This window comes from Lissotriton helveticus, chromosome 11, assembly GCF_964261635.1.
Source record: "Lissotriton helveticus chromosome 11, aLisHel1.1, whole genome shotgun sequence".
NCBI classification, from domain to species: Eukaryota; Metazoa; Chordata; class Amphibia; order Caudata; family Salamandridae; genus Lissotriton; species Lissotriton helveticus.
In genome coordinates, this window is record NC_136072.1 from 725,718,031 (window position 1) to 725,745,162 (window position 27,132).

Here is a 27,132-nt window from a genome sequence, read left to right on the forward strand (position 1 = left end):
CTTGTGTGGCGGTGGGGTTTGAGGAGGACCTCCTCCTGCGGCCCCTAGACTGGAATCGTCGACTGACATTCTTCGTGCTTGCAGGGTCGGTAATTGTAACGTGGGCTGAACTTGTATGACAGGCTGACCCGGGGGTACCGTAACAGGTACTCCGGTGTCTGGAGAAACGGGAAGTGCCTGATTTACAGGGACAGGTGGAGCGCGAACTGGATTGGCATATTCTGGAACTGTGTCGTCCAAATAGGACGAAATAAAAATATCAGCTGCGGTCGGTTTGTGACGTAGCTTGGTCGGAACTAATGGTGGCGGGAAATTACTGGGTGCCTCTGGGGTCGCTTTTGGCAAGCCTTCGGCAAGGAGAGGATACATACCCTTAATAAGGGCATGCCTCTGTCTGTCTGACTGTTCGACTTTGACTTGTTCACCTATCTCGATTAATTCTCTTTCTTGGGCTCGTTCTTGGGATTCTCTACTTAACTCTGACTTTCTGACTTCCTTTTCCGTTCTTCTATGCGCTTCCTTACGCCATAACTCGATGGCATCTTTCTGTGACTGTCTGGCTTTCTTTTTCCATAATGCTTCTTCTACTCGCATGATACATTCGGCATCCCATGTACCCGATACGGGCCATCTATACTTTTCTTCTAACTGTTTGGTATACTCTACCCATAAATCTAGATACAATATGGCGCTTATGCCATGTTTCTGATACATAAAGTGACCTGGACTGTCCCTAGGCGGAACAGGAACTGCTGCTTCCAGCAGACCCTTTCTAGTTTTTAACTGACGTAACTTGGAAAAGAGCGGCATTCTAAACTTGAATCGGAACACAATACAATACACGAAAAACAATAACAATTGGGAAAACAATTCAGGCATACCACGACATTGGAAATACATTAAACAATATTATAAATAACAGTTCGAACAGAATACTACCTGAAAATACTGAAAACAGAACAGAATTCTCGAGAACGGAACAGACTAGAGTTACTGGATGCACTGCTGTAACAGTACGGAACATACCGGTCCCATAAAGGAACGCATCAAGACCCGTATCCACCTAGGTGAACACTTCGTTTGTGGGCTTGGGTACCACCAACCCACGGACCAGGAGTCAATTTAGACTGACCCTGTCTAGACACTACCCCAGCAATGGTACTCACCGGGCAGCACGGAACGGGAGGCCTCGAACGGGACTGGACTACGACGGACTTCGGACTTCGGACTTCAGTTACGGGTGGGCCTCCGGATACCTCGGACCTTGGACTCTCGGCTTGGGCTCTGGTCGGGACTCGCCGCGTTCCTCCACCGTCTCGTTCGGATGCTGGACCGCCTCCTCCGTCTCCTCCGTGGGCCTGAGGGATACTTGAAGCAGAAATATCTGCACTTGGCCAGTATGGTTCCGTCACGACTGCAGAGGGTCAGGGGGTCGGCGTGGCTTCACCGACGCGTGGGGAAAGGGCAAGTCCCTATTCGGGCGCCATTATGTGGTAAATAAATAAATAATACCCTATTTTTGACTAGACTTATAGCATAACAGATAGCTCAATAAATAAGAGTCAAGATTCGAGGTAGTAGGAGTTTCTGCAGGTTTATTACAGCATAAGGACAGGATCAGGACAACCTGCATAGGAACAGAATGACAGGGCCCAGCAGGACAACTGGGGCCCAGCAGGGGAAAAGAGGCCCAGCAGCTGCTGGGGCTAGGTCTGGGATGAGCGCGCTAACATTCAATAACAAAACATTGACTTATATACATAGCGCAAACACATAGCATTACATTGCAGTAGGCGTAACAGTAGGTGGAGTAGAAGGCGTGACGCGTAGCAGTCGCGAGAGATAACAGAAATAAGGGGTGTAACTGGGAGTTTACTTAGACATGTGATGCAAAAACGTAACAGAATATGTCCTGAATGGGCGGACACATAGGAGGGGGCTACCTAAGGAGCCGGGACCTCTAACCTAATGGTACGCGGAAACTAGCAATGACGTGTTACTAGGAGAAGCTGGGGGCTACGAACTCTGGGCTAGGAGCAGAGACTAGAGTCTGGAGGGTCGGAGCGACATGTACCTAAACCCTATCTGGTATCTAATGTTTAGGGAACACGTTGATATAAACTAGAAGTCATGAGGGGAAAAGCTAACTTGATTCTAAGACTGGACCATGCATTATTCTACATGTAGTGCGTGAAGAATATTAAATGACCATTAAATACAGTATTTCTCTAACATGGAGACGAGAAGGCTAGACAATGACGGAAACTATTGATGCAGTTCAGTAGCTTAGGAATGCAGAGGAGGAGGACTGAACTGATAGCTGGAACTATAACATACTTTTGGCAGACTCAGAGGCAGAGCCGGGGTGCACCGAGCACTGCGAGGCAGGAAGTAAGTGAAGGGTCGAGGATACAGGTGGGGGCTGTATCGCTCCTCAGCGAGGCTTTCAGGAGACAGGAGCTGAATCTGTGGTCCGGGCCCTTTTGAGGCCTAGAAACGGAGACTTTATAATGGAATAACGTGCACACTGAGAAACGTGGCAACATTATTTACATAGGCCTGATATTCGTAGTATTCACGAGGACTGGAAACTAACAACTGTAATTGCGTCTTTAATCAGAAATGGGGAATAACATATGCATATTGATCATGCACACATAACATATGATGGATGAGGCGTAGGGACACAGAACATGGCAAAATTTACTTTTCCACAGACTTAAAAAAAAATCCTTCACTCTTTTATCCCTCCACTATCCTTTTTCAATCAAAATTAACAGACTAACATGTTCACTTCTCAAATTCCATATTCCATATTCAACTATACTAATATACTGCCCACATAACTGAATAACAGATCTACTACTCAAATTACTTCATATTTATACTGTACTAATTTTCAACACTAATCCTTTGTGGGTTCCGGAATGGCGTGCTACTCGCCAAAAAAGCGCTTCAACACCCATTAGGGGTAACAAGTGCTATATGAATGCAAATCTTTCTTCCCCTTTTATCCATCCGCTATCCTTCTCACTCCAAGTAACAGACTAATATCCACCACTGAAATGACCTCATATTTCACCATATTAATTCACCACTAATCCTTTATACGCTCCCTGAATAGCATGCGTCAACAAACGAGCGATAAATAAATACAAACCTTTGTCCTACTCTATCCTTCTGCTATCATTCCAAATCCAAATAACTGACTAACCCATCCACCATTTAAAATGTACTTGCATGTTTCACTATACTAATTCAACACTAATCCTCGGTGGGTCCCGGAGTAGCGTGCTACCCGCCGAAAAAGCGCTTTGACGCCTCGTCAGGGGTAGTAAGCGCTATATAAATGCAATTACAATACAATACAATACTCCAAACAGTGGTTCTTGAGCAATATTATCACGTTAAACTAGAAAAGGGAAACACACCTACCCCCAAAGTGGAGAATAGAAAAATTAGAAAAAGCCTATGAGTACCACAATGTCACAAAAAACAAATACATAAACATTCAAATGCATTTAATGAAGTGAAATGAAAACACAAGGGCGCTCAAACATTTATACTCACAATAACTACAAACAGACATAAACATATAAAGTCAAAAAACAGTGGCAGAGACTAATGAACAAATCACAATATACACAATACACAGTAAAACAGTAATCTGATCTCCGTCAAGAAATTCTATTAAGTGGTCGCTTTTGCTCCTGAATTTAATTTGTCCTGATGATGACCCTGAAAGAAATCTTGGGTTGAAACGCCGTCAACTCTTTGTACGTGGCTTAAATCAGAGATCACATTACTGTTTTACTGTGTATTGTGATTTGTTTATTAGTCTCTGCCACTGTTTTTTGACTTTATGTGTTTCTTTTTGTAGTTATTGGGAGTATAAATGTTTGAGTGCACTTGTTTTCATTTCACTTCATTAAATGCATTTGAATGTTTATTTATGTATTTGTGTTTTGTGACATTGTGATACTCATAGGCGTTTTCTAATTTTTCTATTCTCCACTTTGGGGGAGGACCCAAAATGCAGGCTTCAACGTGGAAGGGCCTTTGATGAAGGGCAGATGCGTGTCACTAGGGAGGAGGGCTGCCCCATTGTTTAGGCAGACAGGTTGGCAGGCTTGAGGAGTAGAGAGGGGAAACCAGTTGCCAAACTGTGTTCCCCATGGATGTGTAGCCCTGAGGCAGCCACAACTAAAAGGTGGGCATGGGAGCTCTGAACACCAAGAGAGGGGTCTCACCATCTTGGGAGTTGGCAGAAGGTACATCCTGGGATTGCCAGTTGCCATGCTCAACAGGAAATGTTCACCAGGTAGGAGGGACTAACAGAGAGGTTGCACGGCTGAAGACTGCACCTGGTGGCTAGCGAAGAGTGGGGCTGTGCCTGCTGGGCTGTGCTCAAGTGGGAGGTATCTCCAGAGCCCAGTAAAGCCAAGAGAACTCCAAGGGCCAGCTGACGGCCTCCTGTTTTTAGTACAGGGGGACTGCAGCTGAAGAAGCCTGCTGGGGCAAGTTTGTAGCCCAAAGTTTTCAGGTCGCTACTTCAGCCGCCCTAAGGGCCAAGATCCGATGCATTGTGTGCTGAACCCGGCAGTGAGGTCCGGGGAGTTGCTGTTACCCGTAGAAGGCGAGTTATTGATCTAGGAAGGATTGGCTTGTGACCACACCAGTGGGCCACTGGTCTTCGGCCGGTCGGGAAAGGAGTTTGTAGGTTGTCGCCCCTACAACCAGGACCCTCTCGCCATCTTTGTTAAATCCCTGCAGGAAGAATCCCAACGACTGCGTTGCATCCACAGCATCCTTAGAGCATCTTCACTATCCTTCATCCCTTGCATCAGGACCACTCCCCAGGATTCGGTTGCAACATAAAGTGCTTGAACTGCTGAAGGACTGCTCCTTCTGTGGAGGTAATTGTTCTTTGGGACCTTACTGGTCCTGCTGACTAACTCCCCACTGTAGATGGTTGCCCCAAATACTTCTAACTGACCGCATTGACAGTTACCTAAGTTTTATTTGAAAAAGTTTTTATGTATCCAATTTGTTGACTTTGCCAAGGCTTATATGCAGTTGATTGAAATTGCTTTAATTAATTACTGCTTGTAAAATGTACATCTCTGGAACCCTCCAGATGGTCTTTTACGTTCTAATGTCTACATTGTCATAAAAATACAGGCTAGTTTTATAAGTTGGTGTTGGATTTCCTGAGTGTTGTTGATATTTTCAATTGTTTTGGTCCTGTTTAAATGCTTTACACTTGTTCGTCTGTGTAAGCCTTGCTGCTCAGTGCCACAGCTACCCAGGACTGAGCTGAGAGTTCTACGGACGAATCCTACTGGACCCATAAGGGGTTGGTAAGTGTATTTCATGGTGAGGTTGCACAACTGTAGGAAAGTGTGTTTCTGTTGCAGTAACCCCCCCACACTTTTTGACAGGCTACTGGTGCACTTTTACTTGGTGTGCCTGGGTCCCTGCCAGTCAGGTTCCCAGGGCTGGTGTTCTTTACCCAAAACAAAACCCAATTGGCATCTCTGGCCACAGGTCAGCCCCTGGTAAATGGTACCACAGGTACCCAGGGCACTGTGACCAGAGAAGGTCTGTAAGTGCTGCGGCACTTATTGTGCCACCCTTAGAGGTCCTGTACCACTACACTGCCTTTCCAGGTTGCATGTTTTGGTGCAGAACAAAGTGAAGAGTGGACATGGCACACATCCCTGTGTGCCATGCCTACAACCCACTGTCCTGGCATAGATCAGTCACCCCTCTAGTTGGGTGCACTATACCAGTGGTGAGAGTACAGGTGCATAAGCCCTGTACCCCCACAGTGTCTAAGTCCATTCTTAGCCATTGTAAATGCAGTGCTGCCATTAAGAGTGTATGGTGCTGGGAGTTTGTCATTACGTATTCCACAGCACTATAATGGCTACAGTGAAAATTGAGAAGTTTGATATCAAACTTCTCAGCACATTAAACCCAACACTGATGCCAGTGTGGGATTTAATGAAAAATGCACACATAGGGCATCACAGAGATACCCCCTGAAAACAAACTCACCTCTATTGTCCCGACTGAGTGGCTGCGTAGGCTGCCATCAACAGACATGTTTTTGGACCCCTGGGTCGAGAGCATGCTGCTCTTGGAGGCCTGAAACAAAGCACATCATGGGACGAGGTGCCAAGTCTCCTCCCACAGGATCGGCAGGGTTCACGAAGGGGAAGCTTCAAAGGCATGCATGCCGCCTTTGTGAGCTTCCCCAGACCACTTGCTGCTTTCAGCAACTGGTCCCCACTGGTTCTGCCCCCCACTTGTGGGAGAACGGGAGCGGGAGAACCGGCAGGAAAAACAAATGACTTCACCCCTCAGGTGCGGGAGGCGAGGTGAAGCACAACTCCTGGTCCCCACCATTTTGAGGATGGGGGACCCAACCAACCAGTGACAGGCTCCTGCCCTCCTCCCACTGGAGGGTGGCACGATAGGAGGTGTACCCACCAGGGGAAGCGACCCATTGGTCCCTGCCTTTTACCCACCTGTAACGCCCCTAAATTTAGTATTTAAGGGGCACCCAGAACCTTGCTTCCTTAGATCCAGAAATGACAAGAAGAAAAGAAGGGCCAAACAGCCGTGCAGCCAGCTAACAAGAGGAAGACTCCCACTGACTTGGCCCCAGCCCTACAGGCCTGTCTCACCTTGAACCTGCTTCTGCAAAATCCCGGTGTGTCCTGCAGCCAGCAACCTCAAAAACCCTGGAGGACCTGCCTGCCTTCACTTCCTAAGACTGCTTCTCCCGTGAACACCGGATTTGTTCAACTCCAACCTCTGGCAGCAGCCGGAGACTGCGAATCCAGCCCACTCTGCACCTGCCGAACCCGGCCCAAACTAGAGTGGAAAAACACCACGAGGAGGTCCGGCGACCCCTGACATGCCTCAAGCCTCCAGCCGACACCTGCAGCCTAAATCCAGAAGGCACTTCCGACCGCGAACCGGAGCTGGTAAGATCATCTCACCCCAAAAGGCACTTCTGCACCAGACGCCCCACGGCCTTGTGTGCCCAAAGCGACGGTGCCTAACCAACCCCTAACTGTCCAAATTACCGCTCAAAGTCGTGGTCGCCCCCAGAAGTCCTTCGTCTCCCTGCCTGCAGTGCTTTTGAAACCGGAGGTTCTGCATTGAATACAGGGCACCCGACCTCAATAAAGCACCCTGCACCCGGCCGCCCCAGTGCCGCTGAGGGTGCACCTTCTGATAGATACATCTGCCATGTGGATTCCTCACCTTGTGAATATACCCCTTGCGTCAGCAACATTCGGAAATTCTTTTCGTAGCCTCGCGCTGACGTGGACTTGGACGTCATAGAGACACAGCATCGCACGCGACTCCGCTGACGTCACCGACGCCTATAACAGGCCCACGCCGGCGTGATGACATCAGTTCCCTTTTTTCCGCGTCGTCGACGCTAACGGTTATCGGGAATCTCTGTAGCCAACTGGTACTTTGTTGCCTTTTTGTTGCATTTGTCTGCTTCTCTGTATTCATTTTCTTCGACGATGTCTTCGAAGAAGACCAGCTTCAAGCCCTGCAGGGAGTGCGGTAAAATGATGTCTATTACCGACCCGCACAATGACTGCATCTGGTGTTTAAGTTCTGACCATGATGTAGATGAATGTTCTTCATGTCGGAAGATAAATCCGAAGGCCCTGAGAGAGAGAGAGAAGCAAAACTCCTGATGGCAAGACTGAAGGCTGGAAAGGAGAAATCGTCGAGATCGAGGACGAAGTTGAGTTCGAAATCTGGATCTCGTGAAGGTTCATCCTCGAAGTCGATTTCAGATCATGCTTCGAAATCGAGGAAGAAGCATAAGAAGAGGAGACATGAGTCCCGACATCGTTCCGGTAAGGAGTCGGGGTCGAGGTCGAAGTCACCGAAGAAGGTACGTTCTAAGGTGGTTACTCTTGATGTCTCTGAACCTGAAGGTGAGGCCTCACCTTCGGAGTCGCCAGTGCGTTCTCCGACTCCAGCTCCGAATCCGTCTCCGGCGCTGTCCCCGGCCCGAGAAGAGGAAGAGGTACAGGAGAATGTGGATTCCTCGCCTGTTGAAGAGCCGAATCCGGACACTCCCTGAGGTCAGCCTGAAGGTTTTCAACCGCCCTTTCCTACACCAGGCCAGGACCCATCAGCGTTTCTTAACGCTATGTACGGCGTCTTTTCAAGGGCGTGGTACCCCTCTGGTGCACCTTCGGGTCCCATGGGTCCTCTGGCTTTCAATTTAGGAGTTCCTCACTCCTATCCTCCGGCTCCGTTTATGCCTTATATGCCGGCTCCGACGCCGCCTTGGCAGTTTCCGGCTCCACCGAGGCCATCGACGCCGATTCCGACGTCACCTGCTCCAACTCGTCCTCGAGTACATCCCTCTGAGCCATCGAGTTCGATACCGAAGTCGATACCGAATCCGTCGGAGCCGATGGTGGATCCGGTTGCAAGACGTGTGAAGGAGAGATCCAGAAGGGAGGCTCAACGTCTTTTGGAAGAACGGAGGTACTTGGATTCACATTCTGATATGGAGGAAGGTGAATTGGATGAGGATTGTTTTGAGGAGTTGGCTGACACAGGAAGCCTAGATTTCTCTCCAGAGTGGGAGTTGCCCTCAGGCTCTAGTACGCCTTCTAAGGATGTTCAACCTTATCATTTAGTTATGAGGAAGGCTGCTGATCTCCTTCAATTAACTTTGCCGACTGTGGAATTTAAATCCAATATTCTAACTGAGGTCTTGCATTCTCCGAATTCAGTAGTGGAACCTCTACTTCCATTTAATGATGCCTTGACAGAGCCCATTTTGGAGGTATAGAAGAAACCATTGACAGATCCTGCTGTTTCTAAGAGTGTTGCCAGGAGGTACAGGGTTGCTCCTGAGGACCCTGCCTTTTTGACCTCTCATCCTTCACCGGAGAGCTTAGTCATTCAGGCTGCATGTTCTAAGAAGAATGTTAGTGCTTTTCCCCAGGTTCCATGTGAAAAGGAGGCAAGGAAACAAGATCAGGTTGCAAAGAAGACCTTCTCCTCTGCTAGTATGGCATTAAAGTCAACAAATGCCACTTGTCTCAAGGGGAGATATATGCATGCCCTTATGGATTCTTTGCGTGTTCTTACTCCTAAGGTTCCCGATGCCAACAGCAAAGACTTAGGAGGTGATTTCAGATGCTCAGGCAGCAGCTCGCCAAGTTATACAAAGTGGTTTGGACACTGCAGACTCTGTGGCGCGCATCATGGGCACTGCTGTCGCTACTAGAAAGTCTGCCTTGTTAAAATCCTCGGACTTTTCGGCGGATGTTCAGGCAACTTTATTGGATCTTCCCTTTGATGGGTCTGGCCTCTTTGGGAAGAAGGCTGATGCGGCCCTTGAGAGGTTTAAGGACAGTAGGGCTACTGCTAGGTCTTTAGGTCTTCAGATAAGAGGCTCTTCGACTGGCAGAAGATTCAGGGGTTTTGGTCGCTCTTCCTTTCGGAATTACCGACAAGGTCAGCAGCAGCAGCAACAACAGCAGCAGCAGCAAAATTCCATGTACAGTTCGTACGGTGGAAAGCAGAGTGCACGTCCTCGTGGGCATCAAGCCTCTTCCTCCTCCACTTCCTCCAACCCTCCTGCCCCAGAAAAGCAGTCCTAGATCCGCCATTCAGGATCATGTGGGTCCAGTGGGGGGTCGGCTTACCCATTTTCTACAGGATTGGGAATCAGTTACATCAGATCTTTGGGTTCTCAATCTTGTAGAAAATGGGTATGCCCTTCCCTTTCGGGAATTCCCTCCCAATTACCCGCCTTGTCAAGGTTTTTGCACCGAGGAACACCTGTTGCTTCTACAGGAGGAAGTGCAGACTCTGTTGAAAAAGGGTGCGATAGAGGTGGTCCCAGAGCAGGAAAGGGGTCAGGGATGCTACTCCCGGTATTTCCTGATTCCCAAGAAGGATGGCAGACTTCGTCCAATCCTGGATCTCAGGATCTTGAATCTCTTTCTGAAACAGGAGAAATTCAAGATGCTCACCCTTGCTCAGGTTCTTCAAGCGCTGCTAGAAGAAGACTGGATGGTGTCACTCGACTTACAGGATGCGTACTTTCACATCCCAATCCTGAAGTCGCACAGGAGGTATCTCCGTTTTACGGTGGGATCGCAACACTATCAGTTTGCGGTCCTTCCATTTGGACTTACTACTGCGCCTCAAGTCTTCACCAAGGTGATGGCAGTGGTGGCGGCGCATCTCAGAAGATCAGGGATTCCAGTATTCCCTTATTTGGACGACTGGCTGATCAAAGCAGACTCGTCAGAGAGAGTGTTCCATCATCTGCGAGAGACAACCCAGTTGTTGTACAGGTTGGGTTTTTCGATAAATGTACCCAAGTCTCACCTGGTGCCCTCCCAGCGCAACCTGTTCATAGGTGCTGTACTGGACACAACTGTATGTCGTGCATTCCCTCCTCCTCAAAGGATTCTCGACATACAGGAAATGATTCCTTTATTTTACAATGGAGCGGTCGTACGAGTCCTGAAGGTTCTTCGCCTGCTCGGTCTGATGGCTACATGCATTCCGTTGGTCAACCATGCACGCTGGCACATGAGGGCGCTTTAGTGGTGCCTCCGCAGGCAGTGGTATCAACACAACGGAGATCTCGGGGAGTCTGTGAGGATCTCCAGAGAAGCTGCGGCGGATCTATCTTGGTGGAGCGTGGAAGGCAATCTGTCTCAAGGGAAGCCTTTCCATCTACCTCCATCGGTGGCCACAGTGATAGCGGGTGCGTCCACTCTAGGGTGGGGTGCTCATCTGGGGGATCTGGAGATCAAGGGTCTTTGGTCTCCAGAGGAAAGGTTGTTTCACATCAACCTTCTGGAATTGCGGGCGATTTTGGCGCTCAAGGCCTTCCTCCCTTCCCTTCGCAGTCGGTCGGTCCAGGTCCTGACGGACAACACGACCGCGATGTGATACATCAACAAACAGGGAGGAGTAGGGTCGCAGTGTCTCTGCAGAGAGGCTCTGCGCCTCTGGTCCTGAGTTCAGGACCATCAGATTTGTCTGATGGCAAATCATCTGGCCGGGGTTCTAAACATTCGTGCAGACAGTCTCAGTCGGCAGTTCTCTGCCGACCACGAGTGGAGGCTTCAGCCGGAGGTGGTTCACGACATCTTTCAGATGTGGGGGACTCCTCGGGTGGACCTGTTTGCCACTCGCGAGAATGCTCACTGTCCGTCATTCTGCAGTCTCCAGTATCCGATGCAAGGAGCCTTGGGGGACGAGTTTCAGTTGAGTTGGGGAAATCAACTCCTTTACGCGTTTCCTCCCATACCTTTGATTCCTCGTGTTCTGAGGAAGATTCGCCAAGACCGGGCCCAAGTCATATTGGTCGTCCCGGACTGGCCAGGAAGGGTGTGGTATACAGATCTTCTCCACCTCTCCTCTCACCCGCCGCTCCGTCTCCCTCTCAGGGCAGACCTCCTCTCTCAGATGGAGGGGCAAGTTCTACACCCCCACCTCCAGACATTACACCTTCATGCCTGGAGATTGAACGGGGCAACCTGAATTCCTTTTCCCTCCCACCTGACGTTGTGGATGTCATCTTGTCAGCCAGGCGTGACTCCACTAAGTCTATCTATTCTTATAGATGGTCGAAATTTGTCACGTGGTGTGGGGAAAAGTCTATAGACCCTTTGAGAGCCCATTTGTCTGATGTTCTCCAGTTTGCCCTTTCTCTGGCTCAGCAAGGGCTTGCTGTTGCCACGGTTAAGGGTTATCTTTCTGCGTTGTCTGCATTTCTCTGTTTGCCTGACCAACCTTCTCTTTTCAAGTCTCCTGTGGTTTTAAGGTTTTTGAAGGGCCTCACAAATAAGTTCCCTCCTACTCCTTTTATTGTGCCTCAGTGGGACTTAAATCTTGTATTGACCTTTTTGATGGGTGCTCCCTTTGAGCCTCTTCATAAATGTCCTATGAGGCTTGTGACTCTTAAGACAGTTTTCCTCGTTGCAATAACCTCGGCAAGGAGGGTAAGTGAGCTTCAAGCTCTTAGTTCCAAGCCCCCTTTCTTGACCATTCATGCTGATCGGATGGTTCTTAGAACCAGGGCTGCTTTTCTTCCTAAGGTCGTTACTCCTTTCCACCTTGGTCAATCCATTACCCTCCCTACCTTTTATCCTCCCCCACATCCTTCCAAGGAGGAGGAGAGGTTACACCGTCTGGACCCTAAGAGGGCGGTGTCTTTTTACTTGGACAGAACTAAAGACTGTCGTTTGGAGGATCAGCTCTTCGTTGGTTTTGCTGGCTGCAAGAGAGGAAGAGCTGTCCACAAGAGAACCGTGTCAAGATGGATCGTATTGTGTATTAAGATCTGCTACTCTTTGGCCGGTAAGGAACCACCAGAGGGTATAAGGGCTCATCCTACAAGAGCTAAATCTTCCACCTCAGCATTGGCTAGAGGTGTTCCTGTGGAGGATATTTGCAGGGCCGCGACTTGGTCTTTCCTCCACACTTTCGCGAAGCATTACTGCTTGGATTCCGAGGTGAGGAGGGACGGCCACTTCGCACGTTCTGTCCTCCAGGATTTTCTGGTTTAGAGGAGTGGACACCCTCCTCCGGGAGTGGGGACTGCTGTGGGACTCTATTCACAAGGTGAGGAATCCACACGGCAGATGTATCTATCAGAAGAACAAGTTACTTACCTTCGGTAACGCTTTTTCTGGTAGATACAATATCTGCCTGTGGATTCCTCACTGACCCACCCGCCTCCCCGTTGTCCACTCTTCTATACCAGAGTTACTGTATTGTAATGTTTATTTATTTTGTTGTCAAGGTAATGTTCAATTGCTTTCCTGCATTTGTTTTACATTGTGTTTTACCTTGACTATTGTGTACTGTGTGTACTTTGTACATTTCTACTGTCATTGGTCCGTCCGTGTGCCTCGATGGCACGGAAAAAAGGGCGGAACTGATGTCATCACGCCGGCGTGGGCCTGTTATAGGCGTCGGTGACGTCAGCGGAGTCGCGTGCGATGCCGTGTCTCTATGACATCCAAGTCCACGTCGGCGCGAGGCTACGAAAAGAATTTCCGAATGTTGCTGACGCAAGGGGGATATTCACAAAGTGAGGAATCCACAGGCAGATATTGTATCTACCAGAAAAAGCGTTACCGAAGGTAAGTAACTTGTTCTTTTGTACTACTTTGTTTCCCCATTTGCCCTGCCCTAAACCTTAGGAGCTTAGCTCCCACAACCCAGTGGCCTGCTTGCCATCACCCACAACCGGAGGCCCCCTATCCACCATTGAATAACATTGGGCCTCAACACTCTGCATCCGGCTGCTCTAGTGCCGCTGAGGGTGCAACCAGTGTGCATCACTGACCCTGGGCGACCCCTGAGTCTAACCCCAAAACCTTAACTCCCACAGTCAATAACTTACCTGTGAACTGATAACCTGTTTTTCCTCCATAGGATAACATTGACAATTTTCTTCCAAAATGTTTTTCAATGTGGAGTTTTGAAATCTAAAAATATTCTTAAAAAATCGCACGAATAACCAAAACATATTTACTTACCTCTTTGCAGGGAATGCCCCAGTGCTGAATCTAGGTATCCAGCACTGAGTTAGGAAAGTAGCGTAAAAAGTAGCTTACCTGTAATTTACTGAAAAAGCCTATTGATTTCAATGTGCTGTATTTGCTAAGTATTGCAACCTACTGCATCCCTTGTAAATCGAACATAGTACAATTCCTATTCCATTTCCAAACTGTTCTACAATCAGCATCTTATTACTGTAAAGTATTTAATGCTACCTGTACCAGGTTTGCTTGGTTCTAAAAAAAACACAGTATATTTTTTATACAAAAACAGTTGACCTAGAGTTCAGTTCTTGAGTGTGTGAATGAATTTGTTGACTGAGTGTGTACATCAAATGCTTAACACTGTCTTCTGATACTGCTTTACTGCTAGACCACTCTTCCACAAATAGAGAGTAAAGTTCTATCTAACTTTAACGTCTGCCTACCTCTGGGGTCACCTGGACTCTATACACATACCTCATTTTGGTGTAGTATATATAGAGCCAGTTTCCTACTACAACCACACCATAATAATAACCCCCATTTCCTCACAGGTGGGAATAGACATTGCTTTTTAATTTGACAACCTCACCCAGCCCCAACATCCAGAACATAAGGCAAGGCAACAAGTTTATCTTGGTTGTTGTGTAGTATGCCTAGGCAGTACCTAGGAGAAGCATGACTGGAAAGGTCATGAGGATATTTACTTGGGTTGGATTGCCAATAACTGTAATCTCTCTGTGAATAGGCTGGTTTGGCCTATCACTTCTCCAGGGTGTACCACCCACAGACCAATGTTTTAGTTGAGCATTTTAACAAGACTCTCAAAAGCATGAATTGAAATCTGCACGAGACTCTAGGAAGGAAATGGGATTTTTTTCCTGCCATGTCTCTTGTTCACCTTCACAGTGGTTCTGCATAAGGGTGTTTTGTTCCTTCACTTTAAACGACTGTATGGACACCCGGTGCTGGGTCCACACACTTCAGTCAGACAAGATCGGGGAAGAAGCGCAGAGTGTCCATAGAAGGGTTTGGTGGACTATGTGATTGGCCTCAGGAAGCTGATGTTGCAATACATGAGTCAGTTCAAGGAAAACCTTAATGCAAACAAAGCAGTGTGAGGAAACTGCCTTCACCCCCACTTTTTGCCTCCATCTTGAATACTAGATACTGCTTTAATGACCAAAATGCCCTGAGCCCTGCTAATCGGGTCTCAATGCAAATGCTCGGACCTTTAAAACTATAGTTTGTTTGGCTCATACCCAAATGGATTTCCTCAAGTTACTTGTAAGTTCCTATTATATGGTACGGAATATACCCAGGTTGTGTAAGTTAAAATGCCTCTAAGGGCCTGCAGCAATCACTGTGCCACCCTGAATACAACAGAGGAGAATGTCTCCCAACCTGCCGCTACAGACTAGTAGAGCAGTTTAGAAGCTCAAACCTCCCTAATAATAACTGTCACCCATACAGCAGGACTATCGAGTCCTAAGATAGGGTGCATTATTCAAAAAGGTAAAACATGTTTCAAATGTTCTTACAAACAAATTGTCGTTTTTTCCGTGAGAAAGGCTAGTAACTTCATTGGCGAGTACACGGTTACACGCTGACAACTCAGCTGTGCTAACTTCTGAATAGGACTACTAGAGTTCGTAGTTCAAGCTATGAAACAATTTGTTTCATTAAACCGGACTTGCTGACTAAGTAGAATTTAATGTAATTTTTTTGCTACATTCACCTTTTAAAAATGTACCACTCTTTTGCCCAAGTTTCTCATTGATCTTTTGCAGGCGCTGGCTACACGCCGCCTGGGGAGATATGTATACAGATCCCAGGACAGGTGGTAAGAGAGGCCACCTGATGGCGGTGGTGTTGCCTCCGTCTGGCAGCAAGCTACAGTGGGTATTAGCCCAAAAGACGTGCTGCAAAGGGGAGGCTTACTTTGAAGGGCAACTGGTGAACCCACTTGAGTGAAGCTGCTCTTTTGTCTGGGTAGACTAATTGACGTTGGGGACAGAGAGGGGAAACACTGGCCAACCCTTTTTTTTTCTCTTCCATGAGGATGTAGCCCCATGGAAAAGAAAAAAAAAGGTTTGGACCCTGTTTCCCCTCTCTGTCCAAAAATGTCAATCAGTTTACCCAGACAAAAGAGCAGCTTCACTCAAGTGGGTTCACCAGTTGCCCTTCAAAGTAAGCCTCCCCTTTGCAGCACGTCTTTTGGGCTAATACCCATTAGTTTCCTCATCGACATGCCTTTTGATGATACTCGCCTGTTTGGCGATAAGGCAGACAGTGCGCTGGAGCGTTTCAAGAACTCTGTCTATGGCCAAGTCCTTGGGTCTCTCCACCACACGCCCGACCACGTCTGCCTTTCGTGGCCACGGAAGGGGCACCCCTACACGTTCGTTCAGCCCGAAGCCTGCATAAAATCAACCTCCGCGCGGCTTCGGGCTTGGTGGACGCGGCGGCACAGAGGGCCAGAGTATGGGTCTCAGTCCACCTCCGCATCCGCCTCAAAGCCTTCCTAGTCCAAGCTTTGGAGTGCACACCACACCGGTGGGCGGCAGGATTCAACATCACCTTCCTCACTGGCGCTCTGTAATTTCGGACAGGTGGGTGCTGCAAATCGTCCGAAGGGGCTACTCCCTCCCCTTCGAGTCTATCCCCAGCCATGCCACCTCAGTCCCACCGCATGTGGGGGGATCACTTTGCGCTTCTCCAACAGGAAGTCACGGCCCTCTTGGCCAAGGGGGCCATCAAGCGCGTTCCTGGGCCAGAAGTAGGACGTGGTTGTTACACTCACTACTTTCTGGTCCCCAAGAAGGAGAAAGAGGGCATGTGCCCCATCTTGGACCTCAGGAACGTCATTTGCTTCCTCCGGAAGGAATAGTTCAAGATGTTGACTCTGGCTCAGGTCTTGGCTGCCCTCGACCCTGGAGACTGGATGGTAGCGTTGGACTTGCAGGACGCATATTTTCACATCCCCTTCCTGCCGGCCCACCGGCGTTACCTGCGGTTCACAGTAGGCCAGGAGCATTTACTGTGCTCCCCTTTGGCCTTACCAGCGCCCCTCAGGTGTTCACGAAAGTCATGGCGGTGGTCGCAGCTCATCTGCGCAGGTCAGGGGTGCCAGTCTTCCACTACCTTGACAACTGGTTGTTGAAGGCGGGCTCGCCCCAGGCAGTCGTCACCCACCTTCAGACTACGGCCGACCTCCTGCATTTGCTGGGGTTCTCCATCAACGTGCCGAAGTTGCACCTGAGGCCCTCTCAGAAGCTTCCCTTCATCTGAGCAGTTCTGGATTCGTTGCAGTGTCTGGTTTATCCTCCCGAGCTGCGAGTCCGGGATATTCAGGCTAGGAGTCCGATCTTTCAGCCTGTATCCCTGGTTTCAGTCAGGAGGACCCTCCGGCTCCAGTGCCTGATGGCCTCCTGCATCCTGCTAGTGCAACATGCCAGGTGGCATATGCGGGCTCTGCAGTGGGACCTAAAGTTCCAGTGGGCACAGCATCAGGGCAACCTTTCCGATCACGTCCTGATCTCGGAGGGCACTGCACGACAATTGCAGTGGTGGCTCACAAATCGCGATTGGGTCAATGGCAGATCACTCTCACTTCCCCAGAGGGCACACAGTGGTGACGGATGCGTCCCTCCTGGGATGGGGTGGCCACTTGGGAGAGGCAGAGATCAGAGGCCTCTGTTCTCCGGCGGAGTCCTGGCTCCATATCAATCTTTTGGAGATTCGGGCGATCCGACTTTCACTGAAGGCATTCCTTCCCTCTGTCCGGGGAAGTGTAGTGCAGGTGTTCAGACAACACTACCGCTCTGTGGTATTGCAGCAAACGGGGCGGGGTGGGGTCGTGGACCCTAGGTCACAAGGCTCTGCGCCTCTGGACAAGGTTGGAACATCAAGGCATTACCTTGGTGGTTTAACACCTGGCAGGTTCTCTGAACCCAAGGGCGGACAAACTCAGCAGCCAGTGCTTGATGGATCACGAATGGCGATTGAACTCTGACGTGGCGCAAAGTCTCTTTCTGCCGTGGGGAGAGCCTTGGTTAGATCTATTCGCCACTGAAGAGAATACGTAATGTCATCAATTCTGCGCGTTAGAATTTCCATGGCGGCACTCGCTCGGCAATGCTTTTCGTCGCGAGTGGAGCTGCGTTCTGTTGTACACCTTCTGCCTATTCCACTTCTGCAAAGAGTACTGAAGAAGATTCGGCGTGACCAGACCCAAGTCATCCTTGTGGCCCCGGATTGAGCACGAAGATACTGGTATCCCGAGCTACTAAGCATGACGATCGATCCCCCGATCCGACTGCCTCTTTGGGAGGATCTTCTGTCACAGCAGCAGGGGCCGGTCCTCCACCCGAACCTGTCCAGCCTCCACCTCCATCCGTGGAGGTTGAGCGGCAACAGTTGACAGCTTTCAATCTTCCTCCCGAAGTCTGTGATGTCATTCTGGCAGCCAGGTGTCCTCCACTAAGACGATATACTCCTGCAGGTGGAACCAATTTGTGGCATGGTGCACAACAAAGGCTGTGGATCTCCTTTCTGCCCCTCTTTTTGAAGTCCTTCGTTTCCTACTATCCTTGGTCCAGCAGGGCTCTGCTCCGGGCACTGTCAAAGGTTATCTTTTGCCCATCTCCTGTCTGTCATTTCATTTTGCTTCCTCCCATTACAGAATACATCATAGGGTGATAGGGAGTAGTCAGCCAACATCAGCCACCAGCTAATTTCACTTTGAGTGACTACATTTTGCTTTCACAAGGAGTTCATTAACACACAAGGCAGATCCCTTCATTGCCAGTGTTTTTGTTTTGACTTGATTATTACTTTAGTGTTACCTTGGTGATTAAAGCCTGATCTGAACGCAGGACATTTTATACCATCTTCTTATGCTGATTTCGATGAGCACAGGCATATTCCAGCTTATAAATTCCTGCCTCCTGCTAAAGCTGTTGTAAAATACTTAGTGGCCTTTGTTTGTTGGATTGCTGCTATTTCACACCATACAAGATTATTTCTGTTTGAGACTGTTCTTTATAGAATTATCATCTTTTTAGTTTTAATGCAATGAACTGCACTTATAGTTGCACTCATGTTTGTTACGCTAGTGTGTATTTTAATTGAAGACTACAGTTCTACTTATAAACAAAAAAAGTAGTATTTATGTCTTCCTTGCATGGCTTTCTGGCTTTGCTTTCATTGATTATTTTTTTATATCCTTGTTATATTGACAATGACAACTATTTTACTAATTGAAGCTTTGCAGTTTATTCCAATTTACTGTCTTTCTACCTGTCTATTTATGTACTTGCCTATCTAGTCATGTATCTGTTATAGGAACTCTATACATCTATATATACTTTTGGAACTCTATCCATATCTACCTAACCAACTCTATCAATGCAACGCCTCTATGTATGAAATCCTCTCTATCTAGCTATGCAGGTGTCTCTAAGACAATCTGTCTTTTTGCAAGCCTATCGATCTATTCAACCCCATATTAATCTATCTTGTCAACCCTCTCTGTTTTCTACACTCTCTGCCTTTAATGGAAATTCACAAAAACATTATAAAAAGCATTAGCAAGGTCAAGAGGCAAACAGCCACTGCTAGACCAATTTCCTTTTTCGGTCCGGTATCCGCCAATACCTTTTGATTTACTAAGATTATGTGTATAATAGTTAGTTATAGGATTTTTCCGGCAGACTTAATAATTTAGTCTGTTGTTCATGTTTTTCATCCACCTACTCGGCATACATCATTTGGCAATGGGTCTGGTCAGCCCACTTCACTCATTGGCTGACTTCACTGTGAAGTTATGGCATGCTGCATTTTTACAATCCACACACACACACACAGTTGTTCCCTTAACTGTCAGGGACTCCTTAGTAAAGTGTCAGAGAAGCCCCAGAGGCCTGTGTTTGTACTGAAGCCGTCCCTTCCTCTAAGAGGCCACTACCGTGCCTGCAAATGTTGATTTGGACTGTCCAACCCTTAAGGGAAATGACTAGTTGACACATCTAGTACCGGTAGTGGAAGGCACTCATTGCGGCATCTCATACATTGAGGGTTAAGACGGGCACACCACAAGGGACTGTACAGTGACATTGCTTCTGTGCATTATTTACACAAATTCCCACCCCAAAGACTGTGCAGTCTTACGAAAACGTATTGGGTGACCAAAAGAATTAATTTTAAGGTTCATGCACCCAATGCAGAGATGTGTTGCATGTATAGCACTGGTAACATGGCCCGGCTTTTTTGAAAGACCTGTTTGTAATCCTGCGCCACAGACTTGATTGAATAAATAGTTTGGATGATTTATGTGTCTGTTGCAGAAAATTACATGCAATTTGTATGTCACAGGTCTTTATTTCGTGTAATACAGTTGAGTGGGATAATGCTTTTGTTGCAGATGTCCTCATTTAGCCTACACGTCCCAAGTTAAACTCTGGTAAAAATGGATCTGTGATTAACTGACCCATTAACAAACCTAAGCCAGTGCGCTGTCCCCTCTCCCCCCAACATCATTTATGATGCCTTTTAGTTGACTTTAACTCACTCTTTAGTCACTTAAGGTTGATCAGTGGGTCGGTTGGATGGTCATAAACACTGTCAAACATTTTACATATCTTGTATGCTATATAAATGATTACAGATCAGCGTGCTTAACCTTCTACCAAGCACTCATTGTTACCAGCAGAGCGCTTGGGTCTCACTTCCTCTATTGCAAACTTCTGAAGTAACAACCTGAGTAATGAGGTATGTTGCTCAACTTGGAGACAAGGTTCCTGCTGGTCCCATGGGCTCCAACTGCTCCCAGGCGAACACTCAACTGGAACAAAAGGAATTGGTGTTTTCCTCAAAGGGAACCATGTACTGCCAGACTATGCCTCCCCTTGCAGGCTGCAGCACCGCACAGCGAAGCAGGTGGAGAGTACATAATCTCCCCGAGTGTTTAAGCATTTAATTACATGCCTGATGTTGTGTGTGCAGTCTTGTAGCCTTACGGCACCCAAGAGAGACCAGCGATTCACCCTGTGTTTTTTCACCAACCGAGCGAGTACTCTCAATAGACATAGTGCATGGTATTTTTTCATGTTACTGACGTTTTTGTTCATTTTCCTTTATTTTGTTAACCCTTCCCTGGAAGGTAAAAAAGTTCACACAATTTCACCTCAGTTACGTAAGGAAAGTTTACATGCGTTTACAATGTTCAGCATTTCTGAGAAGTTGCATTTTTCTTTATTGCTTTATCTGGTTCGTAGTTCCACATGAACACGGAGTGGTTTTCAGCAATGCAATATTAACAATTTGATTACTTTCGCAGTTTACTTCATGGAGTCCATTATACCTTGGCTGAGGGCACACAGTATAATTAACATGGCAAACACATTAGTGAATCTTATTTTGACCATGATTACCGTTTAGATTGTTTTAGGATACATACAATATTGATTACAATTAGATGAGATTTTAGAACAAGAGCGTTTCCTTGCAGCTTTACTCCATCCACTCGCCTCCCAATGCAGCTACTTAACCGACTAGAATGGCGATTCAAGCCCAAAGGAGCTCTGTGGACAAGACTGCGTGTGCCTTCCACCCACCGTCTGCATGGTTTGCTGATGCAGAGCTCAAAACTGAAGGAGGCTAAGATGTGACGTATATAAAACCTAGTGCAATGCTCCATAAATAAGTGTGTTTTCGGTGATAGTAATAAATAACAGATCTGAGAGAGACAATTTGTTATAGAATCCTTACCTTTTGAATTACTCCAGGTGTCAGACTGGATCTGGAGAATTTTTTCATCAGAAGTACACCAGTGCTTCAAAAGGTGGCGTCGGTCGGCTCCGTTTTCGTCGTTGGCGTTGTGGTCACCGGGTTGACCCTGCAGTAGCAACTTAGATGCTGCCCTCGCTTGCTGATGTCTGTTTTTTCTTTTTCCGCACCAGCCAGTGCAGATCCGTAGAGAGCGGTACCGCCAAATACTTTTTGACTGCCTTTTTTGGACACCGTTTTTTAGTCCCTTCGACTCCTGGTGCACATTAGGGGTGCCCGGTTTCGAAGCTTGCTGTTCCTGCTGAAAAGTGATGTTGGTGAGTGATCCGCACCGCATGTGGATGTGGTGTCTGGAACACGACCACGATCCCAAGTCATGTTCTGACTGTCGGACCATGAAGCCAAAGTCTTTGCGGGAGTGGTCCCGAAGGCTTCTCGCGGCTCGGAAGTCTGCCGTTCGAGGCACCGGTTGCGGAGCCACCACCACTACTCAACTTCAAAGTCCTGGCACTCCTGAGGTATTTCGTGGCACAAGAAGAAGTTGAAAAGGCATTGTCGCTCTTTGACTAATTCCCCGTCAGTCAGCTGATGTGACGAGGGATGCTGGTGATGCAGCTCCGCATACGGAGGGAGCATGAAGGGTCGGCTCTGAGTTTCCCTCCCTTTTCGGAACCCTAAGCGACTCCTGCTCAGCTTTGAAGTTTTTACAAAGCGATGCATGTCATCTTTGGGCAGCCCGACTCTGCTGGCGTGCCCTAGGGACCCGCAGACTCGACTGGGGGTCCTGGGCCTTCGACGCCCGTGGCTTTGGCCTTGGCACTGCAGGGTCCCCTTGGATCCAGGACAGGATCAGTATCGGTGCCGGTCGACCTCCAAACACCTCTACCGGCGCTGATAACACCAGCACCACCCCCGGAGCCAACGCTGGTTGTGTCCCCAGCCTGCTTTGATCCCGGTCCCACCCTGACGTGGACACGGCGCCGGACCGGCGTCTATGGGTACTTTTGTACCCCTGTTCCACCCTGGTTTATTGGTCAGACCAGACTAGCAACCAGAGGAGGCTGAGGAAGACTGGGAGGTTCTGGAGACCCTTTAACTGACCAGCTGGAGTATGATCTGGTCTGGAGAGAGGAGTTGGGGGATGCCAGTGGTCTGAATACCTCCCCAGACATTTGCATGTTGTTTCCCCCAACCATGGCTACGAAGGAGGGAGCTTCTTGCACAGTGGTGTTGCTTAGGGCGGCCGAGGCTTTCAACCTCAAGCTACCTACGGTGGCGGTCAGGACTAACATCCGGACAGAGGTGCTTCAACCGGCAGTGACCTTTTCAAAGCCCCTACTGCCATTTAATGAAGCCCTAACTGACATCCTTTTGGGCACCTGGTCCAGGACCAACACAGCAGCTCCTGTGGATGGGTTGATTGGCCGACGCCATCGTCCGGCTCTGGACGACCCCTCTTTCCTCTCCTAACACCCCACCCCATAGAGCTTGGTGGTCCGAGCCTTGACGTCCAATGGCGCATTCCCTAGCGCTCCACCTGATAGGGAATTTAAAAAGCTGGACCATCTTGGGAAGATGTTTTCTTCCTCCAGCTTGGTACTGTGGTTGGTAAACACTGCATGTCTGGGCCCTTACACCCACTCTGTGTGAGATATGGTAGTGTAGATGCTGCTTCAGTGCCCGGAAGAGGCCCGGACCATGCTTTCCCGTGCAGTCGCCGAGGGGAGAGACGCAGTAAAGTTTACTATACGATGTGCGCTGGACACCGCCGACTCGATAGGTAGGATAATTTCCACGTCGGTAGCCCTTCGAAGCTATGCCTGGCTGAGGTCGGGGATGTCCGGGCTACCCTGATGGACATGCCCTTTCCAGGCTACCCTGATGGACATGCCCTTTGAAGGCCGTCGCCTCTTCGGCAACAAAGCAGACAATGGGCTTGAGCGCTTCAAGGACTCTCCCGTGCAGTCGCCGAGGGGAGAGACGCAGCCAAGTTTACTATACGATGTGCGCTGGACACCGCCGACTCGGTAGGTAGGATAATTTCCACGTCGGTAGCCCTTCGAAGCTATGCCTGGCTGAGGTCGGGGATGTCCGGGCTACCCTGATGGACATGCCCTTTCCAGGCTACCCTGATGAACATGCCCTTTGAAGGCCGTCGCCTCTTCGGCAACAAAGCAGACAATGAGCTTGAGCGCTTCAAGGACTCTCGGGCTACGGCCAAGTCCTTGGGCCTATCCACCACCCTCCCTGTGCAGTCCGCTTTTTGCCCCTTTTGTGGCTACGGAAGGGGTGCCCCGCCACGTACCACCCAGAGCCACAGGCCAGAGCCAGCTGTTCAGCCCCAGTGTGGCCAGAGACGTGGGACCCACCGTTGTGGGTCTGGGGTCCAGCAAGCGGGTCAGTCCACCACTGCCCCCTATGCAGCAGCCTCCAAACCCTCCTAGTCCGACCTTTCAGGCCCATCGATCACTAGTGAGCAGAAGGATCCGCCATCACCTCCCTCACTGGAGCACCATCACGTCTCACAGGTAGGTTTTGCAGATAGTCCGAAGGGGCTACTCCCTCCCCTTCGAGACTACCCCCCAGCCATGCCGCCTCAGTACCATCAAATATAGGAGGATCATCTGGCCCTTCTCCAACAGGAAGTTACAGCTCTCTTGGCCAAGGGAGCCATTTAGCGAGTTCCTGCCCCAGAAGTAGTTTGTGGTTGCTATTTCTACTACTTTCTGGTGCCCAAGAAGGACAGAGGCGTGCGTCTTATCATGGTTCTCAGGAATGTCAACCGCTTTCTCCGGAAAGAGAAGTTAAAAATGTTGATGCTAGCTCACGTCCTGTCTGCCCTCAACCCTGGAGACTGGATGTTAGCGTTGGACTTGTAGGACTCTTACTTTCACATTCCGGTTCTGCCGGCCCACCGGCGTTACCTGCGGTTCACGGTAGGCCACGAGCCTTTTACCTTACCAGCGCCCCTCGGGTGTTCCCGAAAGTGATGGTGGTGGTCGCAGCTCATCTGCGCAGATCATGGGGTTCCAGTCGTCCCCCATCTCGACGACTGGCTGTTGAAGGCAGGCTTGCCCCAGGCAGTCGTTTCCCACCTCCAGACTAAGGCGGACCTCCTACATTCGCTGGGGATCACTTTCAACGTGCCGAAGTGACACCTGACTCCCTCTCTGAAGCTCCTTTTCATTGGAGCGGTTCTGGACACGACGCAGTTTCGGGCTTATCCTCCCGAGCAGCGAGTCCGGAATATTTGGGCTATGATTTTGATATTTCAGCCTCTATCCTGGGTTTCGGTCAGAATGACCCTGAGGCTGCTGGGCCTCGCATATGGGGGCTCTGAAGTAGGACCTGAAGTTCCAATGGGCACAGTATCAGGGGAATCTGTCTGATTGCGTTCAGATCTTGGAGGGCACTGCACTACAATTGCAGTGGTGGCTAACGAACCAGGATTGGGTCACCAGCAGAGCATCTCTTCTGGGGTGGGGCGGCCACATGGGAGAGGCGGAGATCAGAGACCTCTGGTCTCCGGCGGAGTCTGGACTCCACATTAACCTTCAGGAGCTCTGGGCGATCCGTCTTGCGCTGAAAGTGTAGTGCAGGTGTTCACGGACAACACCACCCCCATATGGTACTTCAACAAACAGGACAGGTGGGGTCGTGGACCCTATGTCAAGAGGCTCTCCATCTCTGGACATGGCTGGAACATCAGGGCATATCCCTGGTGGTTCAACACCTGGCAGGTTCACTGAATGCCAGGGCAGATTAACTCTGCCGCAGGTGCATGATGGATCACGAATGGCGCCTTCACTCAGAGGTGGTGCAAGGTCTATTTGCCACCGAAGAGACCGCGCAATGTCAGCGATTCTGTGCATTGAAATTTCCATGGCAGCACTCGCTCGGAGACGCTTTACGTAGTCAGTGGAGTTGCGGTTTTCTATACTCCTTGGCGCTGACCACTTCTGCCCAGAATGCTGAAAGCGATCAAGCGCGACCGGGCCCAAGTCATTCTTGTGGCTCCTGATTGGACATGAAGAGTCTGGTATCCCGAGCTATTACATCTGGCAATCGATCCTCCGATCCGACTGCCTCTTCGGGAGGATCTTCTGTCGCAGCAGCAGGGGACGGTCCTCCACCCGAATCTGTCCAGGCTCCACCTCCTTGCGTGGTGATTGAGAGGCTGCTGTTGACAGCCTTCGACCTTCCTCCCGAAGTCTGTAATGTTATCTTGGCAGCCATGCGTCCCTCTACTAAGATGGTACACACCTGTCGATGGAACAAATTTGTGGCATGGTGCACACCAAAACATGTGGATCCCCTCTTGGCCCCTCTTTCTAATGTTCTTTTGTTCCTCCTTTCTTTGTCCCAGCAGAGCTCTACTCTGGGCACACTTAAAGGCTATCTCTCAGCCATCTCAGCCTTTCTTCGACTGCCTGATCAGCCTTCTCTTTTCAAGTCCCCTATTGTAAATAGATTTCTTATAGGCATTACTCATCTTTTTCCTACTATTCGTAATGCTTCAGTGGGACTTGAACTTAGTTCTGATATATCTTCTGTGTGCTCCCTTCGAGCCACTGCATAACTGTCCTCTCAGACTTTTAACTTTAAAGACTGCTTTTCTGGTGGCCATCACCTCTGCTTGCAGGGTCGGGGAGCCTTAGGCACTGTCCTCTTAGCCTCCTTTTCTTGCTGTTCATCTGGACAATGTTGTCCTAAGAACCAGACCTTCCTTTCTCTCCAAAGTGGTTTCTTCTTTTCACATTCGTCAAACCATCACTTTGCCCACTTTCTTTCGCCTTCGCAGCCTCTAAGGAGGAAGAGAGGCTCCACCATCTGGATCCAAAACGTGCGCGTTAATTTTATTTGGATCACACCAAGCAATTCCGGGTGGATGACTAGCTATTTGGCTATGTGGGTGCCAAAAAAGGTCGGGCCGTGCACAAACAGACCATTTCTAGGTATGTAGTTTTGTGCAGTAAAGCTTGCTACTCTTTGGCAAAGGAAGAGCCTCCAGTGGAACTGCATGCCCATTCCACCAGGGCGACTGCAGCTACCACTGCTTTGTGATGGAGTCCCCCTCAATGACATCTATCAGGCAGCTACGTGGGCATCTCTGCACACGTTCACAAAACACTACTGCCTGGACAGCCAAGTCCAGAGAGTCAAATTCTTTGGCTCTTCTGTTCTCCAGGACTTTCTGGTGTGAACTTAGTTTTCAGACCCACCTCCAGGGTTGGTATTGCTGGGTTATCTATTCATAAGGTAAGAAATCTATAACTAATTGTCTCTTTCAAATGAACAAGTTACTTGCCTTCGATAACGATATATCTGTAAGAGACATAGATTAGTTATAGATTCCTTACCGCCCCACCCATCCTCCCCATGCGAACTGGCTTCTAGGGCCAGGGAATCCCTTTACAGGGCCCTAGTTCTGTGCACCAGTGGTCAGTGTCTTGCATGGCTCTACGATTCTGGCGTTGAATGTTGTGTAAAAGAACTGACATCAGCACGCGAGGGCTGCGTCTAAATAGCTACCGTTATGTCTTCCCGGCAAAAACCACGACGCCAACGACGAACGCGGATCCGACCGATGCCACCTTTCGACGCACAGGGGTACTGATGGTGAAAAAAAATCCGGATCCAGTCTGACGCCTGGTGGTAGTTCAAAAGGTAAGGAATCTATAACTAATCTATGTATCTTACAGATATATTGTTACCAAAGATAAGTAACTTGTTAATTATCGCTGATTGATATTTACAATCTACAGTT

The 27,132-nt window shown here is 48.9% G+C and overlaps 1 protein-coding gene across 3 annotated transcripts in view; it reads left to right on the forward strand.

The window, feature by feature from the left end:
• CDCA2 (cell division cycle associated 2) overlaps positions 1-27,132 on the forward strand; it is a 484,453-nt gene that overhangs the window by 422,951 nt on the left and 34,370 nt on the right. The window lies entirely within an intron of this gene.